Source organism: Eucalyptus grandis, chromosome 11 (genome assembly GCF_016545825.1).
Source record: "Eucalyptus grandis isolate ANBG69807.140 chromosome 11, ASM1654582v1, whole genome shotgun sequence".
Taxonomy (NCBI): domain Eukaryota; kingdom Viridiplantae; phylum Streptophyta; class Magnoliopsida; order Myrtales; family Myrtaceae; genus Eucalyptus; species Eucalyptus grandis.
Window position 1 is genome coordinate 5,655,781 of NC_052622.1, and position 12,168 is coordinate 5,667,948.

Here is a 12,168-nt window from a genome sequence, read left to right on the forward strand (position 1 = left end):
CTCTCCGCACGGGCTCACTTTTTTTAATTAGCTCTCACAATCTCTGAAGGAAATTTTTCGTTCTCTCTCTCAACCCATGTCTCTCTACGGACTCTCTATTTTAATAGCTCTCACCAAAACCTCTCCAGTGAATTTTTTCTCGCTGCCCTTTCGAGCCAAGGATCCTTGATTATTTATAGGCAACAACCGGCTTTTAGTGTGAACAGGTGAAAGAAAAAAAAGGCAGCCGTAACCTTTCCTTGCTATTCACGTTCGGCTCTTTTTTCAAATTTGGTGGCTGCCCATCTGCTCTTCATTAAAGAAATGTTAGTCCATCTTCTGCAGGAGAATTTTCACGTCCCCCTTTAATGCGTGCATGTGCTAGCATTAATGAGGGAGAAAAAAAATGCACGTTAAGCACTCTTCTTTCTTCCTCATGCTTGGGGCTTCTCTAGAAATTTCAGTCTGCTGAATTTTGTCCATGCATGTGCACGCATTAATAAGGGGGAGACAATGGACGCACAAGAACTTCCTGGCGACTTTTTGACTTTTGCTCTTTTGTGTGCTCAGGCCAGTGGAGAGAGACCATCCATTCGTGCATGTAATCGACTGCGAGCCGCTGCGTCTTGTCACACTTTTAGTACCGATGCGAGTACAACTGCAATTTTACTATTTTTATTATTATTTTTATTATTTTTTATGCAACTAATTACTAAATGATTAGGTAAAATTTAGGTGTCAACAGTAACCATTTTAAAAGGGTCATTCCTTCATCTCTTCTTTATAATCTCAAGTCACTTTGATATATTGTGTTTTCTGAAAATGCATTGGGAGGCTCACTTTTGCTTGCTTTCCTGACTAATAATTCTCACCTTGAGGTATTCTACCTCATCGACAACCATAATTTTGTGGAAGTAAATATAGAAGAGCCCCTTGGTTTGCTTCATTTCAACTAAAGTTAGTTTATCAAACTGTGTGCTCAATAAAGACGCAAATGGTCTAATTCCCAGCTTTATGAAACAACAGTGCAACTTGAGAGTTGTTCTACTCAACCACACTAGATGGATAAGAGATTTCCCAAATTGGTTATTGGACAACAATGCAAATTTAATATAGTTATAACTCCCGAGCAACAATTTGTCGGGGTGTTTTCATTTGCCTTGCAATTTGAATCTTGTTGGCGTGGGGTTCTCCAATGTGTTTGTTATTATTATTGAAGGAGAACTTCCATCTTGAATTATTTCTATCCTCCCCAATTTGCAATATTTGAATATCCCAAGCAACAATTTTAGAGATAAAATCCCTCCCTCAATTGGCACTATGAAATGATCTGACATATTGGACTTGTCAAATGATAGCTTCAAAGGAGAGATACCGGAGACAATTAGCGTCGTGAATAGTGCTAAATAATTGAGGTCGTTCGGTCTCCAGAGCAGCACCTTTATGTCTAGCTCTACTTAAAATCGCAAAGACATGGCTAGTTGGTAAATCCAAGAATGATTCTAAGTTTGAAAGGAATGGAATTCCATAAATTCTTTTGCACCTTGGCCTACTATAAGAGACAAGGGAGAGCGTTGAATTCCAAAACGACCATTGACTTATCTCTCTGTTTGGGGCGCCTAAATCAGGCTGTCCATCCATTCGAACAAAATCACTCACATGTGAGTCTAGTTGACCGTTTTCTTGTTTGAATTGCTGCTCAACTGGATTTTGTCTCTCACATGGTGATAAGTGACGCATTGAACCATATCAAAAGGATGCTTACATGGCGTAAGTTTTAGAATCGAACGAGATTAGCGGTTGCTTATTTGCTATATAAGAGAGGAATCTAGCTTCCAATTAGAGAAAAAGTTGAAAATTTTCCAGGATTTATAAATTTTTCAATTTTTTTAGTAATTTTTAAACATTGTTAATAAATACAAAAGGTATGACTAATAACTTACTTATTAGGTAACTAGTTATTAAATTATAAACGTCTCGCCAAATTTACTTAGTTCTTTCAATTTTTATGACTAGGGTGAGTAAGTTATTGGATTTTTTTAAAGCTCCATTTGGTAACACTTCTATTTTTCTATTTTTTTGCTCTTTTATTTCCTAGAATAGAAAAAGAATAAAAATCTATTTGGTGATATCGATTAATTTTTCTATTTTTCAGAATAGAAAAGTAGACAAGGAATAAATTTGGAATAAAAACAAGAAATAAAAGAAATATGCTTCTTTGTTCATGGGAAAAATTTATAAAATAGATCATTTTCCTTTTCTTCTTTTCTTCTTCTTACTGCTCTAGCCGATTGCCAAGGTTTAATAATGGTTGGCAACTCGCCAGAGACAAGGTCTAGTGACCTCACCGGTTCACCGGCCTCAGGAGGGTTGGCACTCATCCTTGCTCTTGCCCGGTCAGGGCGAGGCTAACCTTGTTGTTGCTAGACAAGGTTGTTGTCTATCACTGAGACTCGGCGACTGGCCCAACAATTGGTTAGAGGAGGAAAAGGAAGAAAAAATGAAAAAATAATTAGAAAATTCTCAAAAAATTATTGATTTTTAAAAAAAAAAAAATCTATGTCATAAAATTTTTTGAGGGTCATACCAAGCATTTATTTTTTTTCTATTCCAAAAATAAAAATTTTGTATAGTTGTCAAATGCGTTCGAATACTCAGAAAATCATTCAGAGAGTAGAATTGAAAAAAAAAATCATTTCTATATAAAAATTGTTCTCGATAACGAAAATGTTACCCAATGGATCCTACGTGTCCAGTTATTCTAACAAAGCTTGTGTAACCGGTCCGTCCCACAGTTGCTTGTGCCGTTTAATTTCCTCATGAGTCACACGATATGATGGCTTCCCCCTAACGACTTGGAAAATTGGTCAAGCAACGCGGACTGACCCCTGTGCTTACGCGAATTGGAAAAATGGATTGGGATCTTTTAAAATCTGAGAAGTTTTATCCAATAATGTCAACTACCAAATCAAAATGTTCAATTCATCTGAGAAATTTCGTTCAAAACACTGTAAATGAACTTAACATATATAATTGGATTTTCGTAATTAGTAATTCATCCATTAATAGACACTGAATTGGAAGTTTCTTTCTTTCCATTTTTTTATTTTTGAATTGAGTTGATGAAAATACAGACACAGTGGAAGTTCTTTTTCCTTCCATATATATAGGGTAAATCCACATCTAAATTCCTTCAAGGTCTAAATTTATTGGTAAACACCATTTGATAAAATCATATTTAATCATTTTATAGGTAACGGTTGATGTCAATGGCTTTCCAATATGAAGAAATCTATAACTCCAACGTATCTCCATGTTAACTCATTATCGATCCCTCCTCTCCTCTCTCAACTTCCTTTCTGCTTGTTCAAATCTTTGACTCGAGCTTCAAAACTTGACATCTTTCATTATAATATTCCTAATCATATTTCTCATTTGCTCCCAAATCCCTTAAGGCAATTTATGGACGAGGGAGCACTAGATTGGTCCTATGTGGAAATTTACTTTGTAGTGATTTCATGGCCTGTCAAATTTTAATTTCTAATGTAAGTATATAGCTAAATATACGATGAGCAAACCATTTTTTTTTATACATACAACTAGCAGTTACTAAACTTAAAATATACTTTACATCATGCTTTCATCGACACTGGTTTGCCTCCATTCTTATCTGCATATCTCTATGTGCCCTTTACGTCTCATTGCATCAAATTATATTCTCTACTTCGCTTATTTTTGGTAATAGCATCGTTTTCACTCAGCAAATGGCTGCATATAATCCGAAGGTAGTGGACTAGAATGTGCACTGTCATGTTTTTTCCAAGCAATGTATTTCAACAGCGGTAGCAATAATGACTACTTTCTTAACAGATAGCATAATTTAGCCAAGTGACTGTTAAGGTTTTGTAATAATTAGATAGCTTTTGCAATATGCAGCCATCTGTATCTGTTAAGGTTTCTGGTTCCAAGGTTGATGAATTGGGTGAGGTAATGTGTTGGGATTTTAGCCTCCGTGTTCACCATTGTTTATACTTTCTTACATTGCTTGTGCAAATGATCATCATGTGCCGAGTCTGAGTAAGTAGTATTAGTAAGCATTCATATACGGTGTTTGCTTCGTGAAGTCAATAACTAGTGTGCCATGAATCTTCGTTGCTCGGTGGATGGAGATGCTTTCCCCAGCAGAACCCATCCGTCAACATTCTCTTAAGCAACGACAAGCCTGCAAATGATATTGTTTTCAAAACAACCCCACTATTCCCACACTATTGTAGTGTTCCAAAGTTTCTGGGCAGCCCTTGTTGGGTTGGTAGACTGGAAACACGTGTGTTGACTTAATGTCGAATCTGGACTTTGCGTATTGGAAATTTACGTGTTTTTTTATTTTATTTTATGAATTCACTGCATGATCATATGCTGGTCTTTGCTTTTGCGGGGATTTGTGGAAGGTCTTAGTCCAGTTAATTTAGCCCGTGGTATCATATACCAGCTACTTCTTTAACATCCTGTGTTCTGTACTCTTCCATTCTTACTGGTTCTTTCAATTAAGCAAATGAAGATTAAACTAATTAAGAGAATCAGCTCCTCTCTCTCAAAGCTTTCCCTACTTCAAGTATAGTGTCTTTGTCTCAGTATTTTTTGTTATTATTGACAACTCTATCTTATGCAGATGATTTTTTTTCCTGGCCAAAAAGAAAAAAGGGTGCTGTTGGTTAAGAATGAAATCCTGCCATAGTAGATACTGTCTTGATGCTTGTTTGTTCAGGTTCCATCAGATATTAGATGTCTACTTTGCTTCTAGATTTATCAGCTGTACTGGGGTAGTATCTGGCTCAAAATGTTCGTAGTGGTATCATGCTTGCAAGTAAATTGTATATGCCAATTGCAATATGTAGTTAAATTGAAAAATAGTTTGTCTGTTCAATAATTCCTCGGAACCATTTAGAGCAATATAGATGCAGGTAGTTCAAGGAAACTTGTTCCAGGACTTCAATGGCTCATTCAGAATTGTAGTCCATCGTTATCCTGGGTGCTTGCCGCCAACTTAGAAACCAGTCATTATACTTTTTCCCACGTTCTACAAAATAGTAGTCAGTCTTCTCCTCAAATCTGTGGTGGTTTTCATTTGTAACTTCGTCAATCTTAAATTGGCAACTTACAACATTAAGCTCATGTTCCTTTTGGATGGTGACTAAATAGTTGTTTTGTGGTTTCATATTTGCACGTGAGAGTCCATCGTATGCATGAATAATGGGGTTAATGTGACTGTTTAGACGACAATAGGTGACTGAGCTGCATCATCTTCTCTCTTCTGAGTATCTAAATTATCATATGTTCTGAGAAAGAGGAGCAACTTGTTGTAGCAAATGACAACGGTAACAAATGCGCTAACAATTGAGTGTGCTTGCAGGAACAGAATATTGAAAATGGCAAAGCAGAAAGCTCCAAGGAACTGGCTCATAATCTCAATAAATCCTCCAAGACAAGGCAAGTGCATTGGCAATATTGATGTGCTGAGTGAAGTGGTTGGTGCAATGCTTCATTGCTGCTTAACCTGTGAATTTGTTTTGAGTTTCCTTGTGGATGATTTGCAGGTTCCACCTCCAATTTTGTGAGTCCCCCAGGAAGTGGAGGACCGGAGGCTCATCTGTTGTACTTATCAAAGGCATTCCCACGGTCAAGAGTAAGAAAGCGAAATCGTCTAAGAGTCATATCAAGCCTTCCCAATGTAAATTGTAAGGCTTGATAAAACTGCATATCTAGAATTGGGTAGTGGAAACGCTTGGTGTTAATTGGAGATTGCAATTGGATAGTGATGATTACCATGTAAAGCTCAATTCAAATGTAAGCAGAGTAAATTCATTTAAAAAATTTTCAATTTTGGGGAGGTCTCTAGATTGGCGGTATGTCCTGTGAAACTTTCTAACTTCAAAACAACAGTAGCTTTGTCTTTAGAAATTGTTTTGAAGAACTCGAAACATTGTATCTTCTGGCAAAATTCACTGTAAAGATACCTTTTCTTTGAGTAAATTGACCCGCGTCACAATTGAGGCATTGTTCACACTGAAAGGTGACAAGAATGGGGCAATTGAGGATGCTGATCTGGTCAGTGTCTACTTGCCACTTACCATCATCGATCGAAATGATCTGTTGGTCAGATGTGATTGCACTTTGCAGATGTTAATGTCTTCCCTTTGATGAATGATGCAATTAGGTTCTCTATCGATTGTGTCCCAATACGAAGGACATGACCAAGTACCTTCAGGTAGACTAGCAAAGACAAGTGATTCTCATGTCCATGAGATTGTAATATTAATCAGCGAGTATGTTTTCTACATTGCGTTTTGATGTTCACATTCCTTGAAAATTAATTCCTGATTGTAATGAGAAACTTCATGTGCATACTTGAGCTGGTGTCTGATTTAAACAGGCTTGTGGTTTTTGTTTGAAAGGATAAATGCACCTTCAGTTCAATGTTCAGTCAAGTCCCAAACTATTTTTGTCCAATTTGGTCCGTGAATTATATGATTTTTGTTAAAGTTAGTCTTATATGGACAGAAATACGGACGGTACAAATTGCATAGCTGATGCATCATATGGGACTATATATTTTTTGGACCACCAACTAGATTATTTGTTGAGTATGGATGTAACGAAAGACAATTATAATGGAAGTTTAGGAAACCTAGAGAGAGAGAGAGAGAGAGAGAGAGAGAAGAGAAGCGAGTCCATGGGGGGAGGTGGACGATGCTGGTGGCGCCACCCATGAGCTGGCGAGGGGCCAAGCATCCCTTGTCGGCCTTAGGCTTACTCGGTGGCGCTGCCGCCATAGCGGTGGCGCTTGGGAAGTTGGGAGCTAGCTAGTGGGTTTGTTCATGGTGGTGAATGGTGGTAGAGGTCGGTTCCAATGAAGGATGCATCATTAAAAACCCACAGAACTAGGGTAAGAAGAATATTCTCGAGCTTTTCTGACATCTAGACCTTTGAGGCTTAGATATTATCCATACATCGAATTCCAAAAGAGGCATTTGATAGCCATCAAGTTTTTGTGCGTTGTCCAGCAGAAGGTGGCGGCTGGGGCTGTTAGCTGGGTTCATTCCCATGTGGAAGAAAGTTTCAATGAGTCAGAACCCAAAAAGGACTTGAGTATGGAGAAATATGGTTTCTTACCATTTTTAAAAGTGGTAGCCGCAAAAAGAATATAGTAATAAGAGAAAAGAGAAAGAAAAATCCGTTGGGGATTGGGGCAAAGTCGATTTACATCAAGCTGGCATCGGAGGTCAATTCGTAGTCCGATTGAGCTGAAATTTTATTAGCATCTTCGTGGCGCAATTTTCTCTAATTTGAACGGTTTGATTTTCGTTTGAAGCTCCCTACATAAGGTTTTTCGTGAATTGATCAAAACCTGCGTTTTTTATCAGATTTATCTTTGATCTCTTGTGAAATTCATGTGTATTGCAAAGAATTATGTTCTTGAGGTCTTTGTTGTTATGTACCTCTAGTATTTGCTAGAGAAGAACATTGTTCACCAAATTTTATTGATAGTGAAGATTTTCGGTTGAACTCCGGTCCCGTGATTTTTGATCTCCTCACATCGATGAGGTTTTTCACGTAAAAAAATTCATTTTGTGTTCGTGTGCTTGGCATTTATTTTATTCTACTATATCGGTTCCTATTAAGTTTACAGAAGAGAGGAGATTATTTTATTCTGATGTGTTAATTTGATATTGTTCGAATTGTTACTGCTCTCCCATCAGAGTGGTATCAGAGCTTCTGGTTATTGCTTGACTTTTCCGCCTTATGTTAAACAATGGAAACGAATACCAGTATAATAATTACATTGAATGGTTCGAATTATCATATTTGGAAAGAGAAGATGGAAGACATTTGATATGTGAAAGATTTTTATTTGCTCGTATTTGTCGATGAGAAACCGGAGAATAAAATTGATGCTGAATGGTCTATATTTCGTCGTCAAGTGTGTGGTTATATTAGGCAGTGGGTGGATGATAATGTCTTAAACCATATTATTGAGGAAACATATGCACGCCGTTTATGAGATAAGCTTGAACAGTTATATGCTCGAAAGACTAGGAATAATAAGTTATTTTTGATAAAACAGATGATGGCTCTAAGATATCAAGATTGTACTCGTTTGACTGATCATTTAAATTATTTTTAAGGAATTATAAATTAGTTGGCTACAATGTGAATCATGTTTGATAATGAGATACAAGCACTATGGTTGCTTGATACTTTGCCGGACTCATGGGAGACATTCCGAACATCTTTGTCTAATTCTGCCATAGATGGTACGATTATTATAGATTTGGCCAAGAGTAGTATTTTGAATGAAGAGATGAGAAGGAAGACATAATGGTCATCCTCTTCACATTCTGATGCCTTGGTTGTTAAGAAAATGGGAAGAAGTGAGTCTCGAGATCCGAGAAATAAAGATAAAAGTTGAGATAAAAGCAGAGGTAAGTATAATAAATTTGCTAATGTTGAGTGCTATTATTGTCATCAGAAGGGACATTCAGAGGTTTTGTCGCCAGTTAAAAAGGGAGACAAAAGGAGAAAGGTAAAGAGAAGAAAAGTGATAATGACAGTGATGACAATCGTGTTGCTGCACTTAAAAAAGACTTTCTCATCATTTTTTGTGGTGATGTGGTGAATTATGTATCTCATGAGACCGATTGAGTAATTGATAGTTGTGCATCTATTCATGCTACATCTCGTAGAGATTTCTTTTATCATACAGGTCAGGTGACTTCAGATCTGTAAAGATGGGAAACAATGGGCTAGCTCAAGCTGTAGGCATCAGTGATGTGTGCCTAGAAACCAGCGATGACACAATGTTAGTATTGAATAATATTAAACATATACATGATAGCTGCTTGAATTGGACTACATGCAAGTTGGATGATAATGGGTATTGCAGCACCTTCAGTAATGGTCAATGGAAGCTCACCAAAGGTTTTCTTGTTGTGGCTAGAGGTGAAAAATATTTTTCGTTGTACATTATGCAGGCAAAGTTGTCCACAGACATAATTAATGCAATAGACAGCGAAGCTTAGTCACATCAGTGAGAAGGGTTTGTCAATATTAGCCAAGAAAAAGCTCCTTTCAGGATTGAAAAGTTCGGCGTTAAAGAAGTGTGCCCACTGTTTAGCAGGAAAAAATAATAGAGTTGCATTTAAAAGTTCTCCTCTTTCAAGAAAGTCGGGTATACTGGATTTAGTGCATTCTGATGTTTGTGGTCCTATGAAAACAAAATCACTTGGTGGCTCTTTTTTATTTTGTTACATTCATAGATAATTTTTCAAGGAAAATTTGGATTCATACCTTGAAAACTAAAAATCAAGTATTAGATATTTTTAAACAATTTCAGGCTTCAGTTGAGAGACAGATTGGAAAGAAATTGAAATGTATCAGAACTGATAAAATTTGGTTGTTAAGGAATTTGGTCAGAGAAAGGGTATTGATTTTGATGATATATTTTCTTTAGTAGTGAAAATGTCTTCTATCCGTATGGTACTAGGCTTGCAGCTACTATATTTGGAAATTGAACAAATGGATGTCAAAACAGTCTTTCTACATGGTGACTTGGAGGAAGAGATATACATGGAACAACCTGAGGGTTTTAAAGTGAAAGGGAAATATAATTATGTGTGCAAATTGAAAAAAATTCTCTATGGCCTAAAATAAGCACTGATGCAGTGATACAAAATGTTTGCATTAGTTATAATGTAAGAGGGCTATAAAAAGACTTCATCAGATAAGTGTGTGTTTGTTCAAAAATATTCTGATAATGACTTAATTATTATCTTACTTTATGTTGATGATATGTTGATTGTTGGCAGAAATGCTTCAATAATTGAGTTATTGAAGAAACAATTGAGCAAGTCTTTTGCTAAACCTATTACTGTTATTGCTCTCATTGATATCGGAGCAAGTTGTTCAATACTAGACACCAAAGTTATTCATGAAGAATATTGGACTCCTTATGTCCGATATTTCAATTCTGCTTCGGGAGACACTTTTTCCACAAATGTCAGGACCACTCCAGTAACTATCCAGTTCTTTCCTTAGTGTTCATAACCACAAAGATTTTTGGATCAAATCTCCCCAATAAAGACTTGATAATTTGGTGGGACATCATGACTCAAATCTCTCAGCTCCGTATCATTCCTAGAAAAGGTCTTAGATATAAAGACCAATTCTCTGAGTTCGTTAATATTCAGAGACTCTTTTCCATTCAGATGAGTCTATTAGATCCAATCATGCAAAAGTTGTTAGAATCTTGTTCGGAATCCCATTCGGAATTTGCTCAAAAGTGTTCCTATCCTTTATGGAAAAATCCAGAGTTCTTTCTCCGCATTCTTTTTAAGAATAATGAAGATATAAATCCAACCAAGGCAAGTCACATGGGAATGAAGCCAGAACATCTGGCTTTAGCTCAAAGGAAATGCTCAGAATTATTGCAACAAGGCCTTATTGAAATCTCTTATTCTTAATGGGCCTGCGAAGCTTTTTATGTCAATAAGTGCCGAGCAAAACGGGGGAAAATGAGACTGTAATCAACTATCAACCTCTCAACCTTTTCTCCAAGATGATAAATTCCTTTACCATCCAGAGACTCTCTTTTTGCTAGTTTAATCAAGGCCCATATTTATTCCAAATTCGACCTCAAAGCCGGATTTTGGCAATTGGGCATCCATCCTGAAGACAGATCTAAAACAGGATTATGTATCCCAAACCAGCACTTCCAGTGGAAAGTACTTCCTTTTGGCCTAAAAGTAGCACCATCCCTTTTCCAAAAGGTCAGGTGTTATATTTTCCAACCAATATTGTCAAGTGCAGCTGTATACATTGACCAATAAGTACTTAATAGCTATTGAAATACCAACCAGAAGATTCATTGCTAACCTCACCAGGATATTTTTACTCGGAAGAAATATTGAGAAAGAAAGTGATAAGAATCTCTTAGACTTTCTTAATTGATTCTACCATCATACTCACTAGAAATACCTCTTGGAAAAAGAATTGAGAACTACAACACCAAATCCAGAAGTTCATACCATCTTGTTCTTCCAACGACCATGTCATTTTTTCACAAATAATGGCCACATCATTAATGCCCCACAAGAAATAGGAACCACATCCTATAAACCTCACTTGGATAGCCGAGAAGCTCGGATTCACAAATCTTATCCAGGATCTGTTAGATCTTGTGAACACCAGTACCGAGAACTCCAGAGAATCCTATGCCAGGAGAACAAAACCATTCCTGAAGATGTTTAAAATTACAATGTACTTGCCAGATGGGACAACTATGACCTAGCACCATAAGCTAAGGAAGCACTCGGACAATGTAGACAAGCAGAATCATCCCAAGATAATGACAGATGCAAATGACATTGTCCAATCCATTCAAGACCCTTATGCACGCTTTGGAGGTCCTCTTTCCCAAAATCCCTACGATCTAGGACCTTCGTCCTTATCCCAAAGCATGGACACATCCTTTTATGCACAACCATCCAATTGGCCTTAGCCAAGCATTCCTGCCGACACTACAATACATGACAATACAAATTGGGCTCGAGAAGAAGCATCCCACTAGGCTCATGAAGAAGCATCCTCATCAAGACAGCTTAACCAAATTCTCTCACCAGAAGACCTTGAAGCACTTGAGCAAAAATACGATGACCATTGCCTAGCAACAGTACACAGCTTGGATGACTCTGACTATGACTACAATGCTCGCGATGGACGAGACCGTTGAGTCAGTACATTTTCACTGTAGCAGGTCACTGTTCACTTTTACTGTAGCACTAGGCTAGGGAAGGTACTGTTCCCAGTACAATTACTGTTCATAGTGTGTGAATAATTCCCTCCCGGAAGTTTTCGATGCCTCTGTTTGTATCTGGACCCGTGAGCTTGGTCCTTGTTTGTTGCTTTGTGACCTCTTATCGTCTATAAAAGGCGAGGAGGGTGTAATGTGTTGGGCAGAGTCCCTTGAAGTAAAGTGTGTGCTTTGTGAAAAACCTCTCCATGGCTTTCTAAATTTCTCTTCTTCTCCAGTCTGGTAGAATCCTCCAAGAAATGTAGCCTAGGTAGGTTAGAAATGTTTCCATCCTAGAATCTTTGGATGTCTCTATGCTCTGAACTAAAGGGCTGAGTGATTTT